Source organism: Pygoscelis adeliae, unplaced genomic scaffold (assembly GCF_000699105.1).
Source record: "Pygoscelis adeliae isolate BGI_AS28 unplaced genomic scaffold, ASM69910v1 Scaffold226, whole genome shotgun sequence".
In the NCBI taxonomy this organism is placed as follows: domain Eukaryota; kingdom Metazoa; phylum Chordata; class Aves; order Sphenisciformes; family Spheniscidae; genus Pygoscelis; species Pygoscelis adeliae.
Window position 1 is genome coordinate 3,836,469 of NW_008824983.1, and position 4,876 is coordinate 3,841,344.

The 4,876-nt window shown below is 40.9% G+C and overlaps 1 long non-coding RNA gene across 1 annotated transcript; it reads left to right on the top strand.

Moving 5' to 3' along the window:
* Positions 1-3,069: 3,069 nt before the first annotated feature.
* On the top strand, positions 3,070-4,616 carry LOC103918428. The gene is made up of 2 exons (XR_663699.1): positions 3,070-3,131; positions 4,394-4,616. It is a non-coding gene; the product is annotated as an uncharacterized LOC103918428 (long non-coding RNA).
* The last annotated feature ends 260 nt before the right edge of the window (positions 4,617-4,876 follow it).

Below are 4,876 nucleotides of genomic sequence, written 5' to 3' on the forward strand. Positions count from 1 at the left end.
TGGGCCCGGTGCGGCGGCCTGTGGGACCCGCGGGGTAGGGGTGGGGGCTTGCCCTTGGCAGAACTGCCAGATAGTTTTTGTTTGGGGTTTGTTTTTTTCTTTAAAAAGGTTTTTCTGCCCCTTCCCCTTTCCTAGAGGCTGTTCCCGCGCTGGGAGCGCGCGTTGAGCCTGCGAGCCCAGTCAGGGGAGAGCCGCGGGAGCCGGCGGTCGGCGGCGGGTCGGGCCCCTCTGAGGAGCGGGCTGAGCATGCACCGGAGCAGCTTAACAGCAAACGAAGCTGCGATTTAATCATGCATCGGTGACTGACTGCTTTAGTAGGCTAGCCTGTGTGTTTCTTGCAGTAAGGAATCAATGTGTGAGGAGAAGGCTGTCTGCGGCCGGGAGCTCTGCTTCGTGGCGCCGAGGGGGTTGCCAGCCTCTGGCTGAGCTTGAATTACCAGCTAGGTACAGGTTACAGCCTCTCCCAAAATGGCGTGGCTCCTGTTTCCGAACTGCTGTGGAGCATTCAGGGGATGCCTTGATGTCATGCCTGTCGCTCAGGATGTATTTCGCTTGCTCCTGTCATGGGGCTGGCTGGGCACCACTACCACATGGTAGTTCTCCCGCTGAGTTTGGGCAGTGTGCCACCAGCTGTCCTTGTTAAAGACCCTGACCTACTTAAGATAGACACACGTGCAGTAGGCCTGATGCTTTTGTTCCCTTCTTTTATGACAAGGGGTCCCAGGAATGCTGATCCCTGCGGTTCATCTGGCTTATTTTCTGCCCCAACTCTTTTGGGTGTTTTAGGAAAAGCATCTAAAACATGCAGGCATCTCTGCCTTGACTGCAAACGTGAATGAGGGTTGGGAGCTTGATGTGTTTGCAGTCAAAGCTGATAGGTTGTTTTAATTAATTGAGGGGAATGCAGTGTCCAATTTGAAGGGCTTTGATTGTTCACATAGTAGATAACAATCAGAAAAAAGTTGGTCTTTTCAACAGTTACATACATGCTTTAATAACTACAAGTAAAAGAGGTCACTTCAAACACTATGGAAAAAACTAATTGGCAGTATTAGGTTTAAAGTTTAATTACACTTCCATTTTTAGTTTATCAATTATTTTAAATTGATAATTTTGGGGTGGGAATTTCAGCAGTGTTTTGCGACCTAATTTTGCTCTTACTGAAGTTTTGTTTTGATTTTATGATAGTATCTCTGAATATGGGAAGGATGCTCTTTGTTCTGAGGGATACCAGAGGAAATTGGATAAGTTACTTCAAGTCATATAAAGCCATCTTACTGTGTTTACAGTTGCACTAATATCAGGGTGCCTAGTATATTTCTGTTAGGAGCAGTGAGAAACTAAGCTGTAGCAGTTTAACTTCATATGTCCAGAAAATAAGTGTGCTATTCCACATCTACACTGCCTTCTTACAAATTTGTCTGCTGTAATGGAAGGACATTAAGTGTAAGCAGATGGGAGGGGGATGTGCAGGTGCCACCTTTGCTTGCCATAGACATTTGGAGGTGGCGTGCGCTCCAAGTCTGTAGAATTGGAAGAAACTCTTTTGTACTGGGATTATATTTAAGTCTGGGAGGGAAGGTGTGATGCAGTGGAAGGGCAAGAGGCTATACAGTCCTTGGTGCCACTGATTCGAGGTAAATTTTTGTATTGACCCCTGTGTGTATGGAATGCACGCTAAACTAAACACAGGCAAGGAAACTTTCAGAAATTTTGAGCTTTTAACTTTCTCTGAAAGGCTTTCTAGGTCACTATGGGATGCTCAGGGGATGTACGAGGGAGCCTGCTATGGGAATGTGCAATTATAGGTCATTGGTCAGTTTGAGGGTTTTTTGTTGTATTTTTTTAAACTTGCTTTGACGTGGCTGCCCCTGTTTTAAGTAGGTAAATTAGACCAGTGCAGTTTTGTTAAACCTGGCTTACTTATTTAAAAGTACTGGGTGGGGGGGAAAGCCAGAAACATTCACGCACACAGAGTGTGACTCCTAACACAACTTCATGAACTTTAAAGCAATTTTGCTGGACGGTATGACAACCAAAGAAAGCGGGTCAGGGTATTTAGTAGTCTCAGATCACACAAGGTTATCTTCAAAGAGCTAACCCAGTGCCCATGAAGTTAATGGAAATTTGTCCATTAACCTTCATGGCCTAAGTTTCAAGCAAGCTGGCATTAATTATTTATTTTCTGTAAACGAGGGAAATAATATATTTTTCACGTAACATCTATTTCTAGATAGCAAGTGTAGGAGAGGGTGTGTTGAACAGTGCATGAATTGCATGATTCCGCTTTAAGACTTTCAATTTACAGTTCAGTGGGCAAAGATATTTCATACACTGAACCTTCAGTTGCTTCTCTAGCAAACATTTGCTTTAATGAATTGGTATTTGAGTCATTAGCTGGGGATGAACGCTTTGTAATTAACTTTCTTTTTATTTTCCTGGGTGTTAGTAGATTGGCAAACATCTTGTTTCTTTGCAAGCTTTAGTACTAGGTAGCTTTTCAAAAAGTGCCAGTAAAAATAGAATATTTTTAGGTTTAATTGATTTAGCATTTAGAATTCTGTCACTTTAAATTGAGTGAACTGTTACTGAAATACTACTTTTAAGTTCTGCATCTGATGTCATTGCAGAACATTGCCTGTTAGGACTCAAGGTGCTCGCTTATACCAGTTATAGGTGTCCCTGTTGGTACCGCCCTACTAGGTTTCTTTCTGACCAACACTTAAAATCTGCGTGTTTGTGTGCGTATAGGTATGTATGTCTTGATCTTCGGGGTAGACAACTTCCATCTCACATAGCTAGTTGTCCCTGAATTTTAAGTTGGATAAAGATGCAGGTAAGAATTTAAAAAAAAAATCTAGAACTGTACACTTGTATTTATTTCTCTGCATTGTAACCCTGATAAGAATGTGCAATTTTTATTCAGGTTAGTACACAACTTCATGAATCACAGTTGTCTGCTCAGTAGGTTTTCTTTTTTATTGCAATTTAATGGGCTGGAATAATTTGATAGTGATCTATCTGTGTAGGAGTCTGCACATACATATTTATATATATGTATGTAATGTATGTTTCACTTCAGGTTTTAAGAGAGGTGCAGATCCCGGAATGCCTGAGCCAACTATCTGGAGGTACGTATCGGTTCCAAATGTACATGCAAACCCAATGCAGATAGTTACCGTTTTGGGTGTTATCTCTGGACAGCAACAGTTGTGAAGGTTGCTTTCATCCATTGTTTTTAATTGTTTAGGGTGACAGCATAGCTGGTCGTGGTTCTTGTTTCTTTAGAAATCCAAACGAGAAGACAGCAAAACACAAGTTCTTGGGAGGGTCTTTTTCTTAATCTTGCATGGCTTTTAACATATGGGACTTCCTGTACCTTTTGAGTGGAAGCTGCCCTTCTAATCTGTTGTAGAGCTAGTTTATGCAAGTTTCTGCACTGAGGAATAACTTCTCAGCTTTCTAGCACGAATTTAAAACAAAACCCAGTCTCCTCCTGCCTTTGCAAATATGGTAGTAACACTGCATAAAAGCTGCGTGAAATAAAGGGCTATATGACTTCAATATTAGTCATTGTCATGAAGCAAAGTGCATTTGCTCGTGTTGCCTCTTTCTTGTGGGACTTTTTGTTAGTGCTGCAACGGCATGGCATTAGTAATACTTGAATTCTTGTGGTATTTGAGTTTTACTGGAGGGCTTCCATGGGTCAAACTAATTTAATTTAAAGTTTTGAAGAAAGTGTGACTCTTATTTTTCTTGAAATAACTTTGGTTACTGTGCAAAACCAGGTATCCTTAAGACAAATAATTGATGGACTGTATTGTTTACAAAGGCATATATTAACTCTTCTCGCTTCACATAGTGAAATGTATAGAAATCCCATTTTTAGGATTCAATGATTCAAGGGAGCTACTTTTAACAGTAGAAAATGTGGGGGGAAGAAGTGTCAAGATCATGTTACAATTTCAGTAAAATCTTCTGTTGTCTTAAGAACTAACTTGCTGGAGTTGTTTGTTTGCTGACAGTGTTTCTATGCTTAGCTTCACGAGCAGTTTGAGACTTTTTCTTGGTCCATTGAGTGTGTCTCTGCACAGCATAAAGACAGACACCAGAAAACTGAGTATTTCATACCAGAGTGTATGTACATAGATACTAGAAGCATGTGTTTGGTCCAACGCAAAGCTTACAGACACTCACTTTTCTGGGCACATGTTCATGCTCTGTAGGCTTAAATTTTATTTTAAAGGTGGCATTACTTCAGTATTCTGAGGGCTAGCATTTATTCTGTACGTTTACAGGGCTGTTCCTCCAGACTTTTGTTTTACAAACATCTGCTTAAAAACAAGTACATGCTGCAAATCTGACTTCTGTTTCCTCCCCACTCCCCTTTCAGTCTACTTTGGGGATGAAGGATGTGGCGGTCCTGTTCTAGAACCAGCCGATGGACAGAGAAAGTGTCTGAAGATACGTACATTCCAGAGGATGAGGCGGACACTTACACCAGCTGGCTCAATCAGCTTGCTAATGACATAGGTTGTACATACAACAAAATGGAGTTTATATGGACCTAACTTATTTGCATTACAGTGTAATTAAATAAATACAATTTGAATGGATACGCTTTGTTTTTAAGTCTTTACATAAGTATAATGTAGTAATTTCTTTATTACAGAAAGGATAACCCATTGTGTGGTGGTTTTTGGTTTGGGTTTTTTTTTTTCCCCAAAATATGGTAACATTCAACCCCCATATTTATCCCTGTTACGATGGTCTTTTGGGTAAAGACTCCTCTTTGTCTTCCCAGTAAGCAGAAAACTGAGCTAATGTTTTAAATACTTCAATATTCTTCAAAGATTTCTTGCCCGAATGTTGGTAA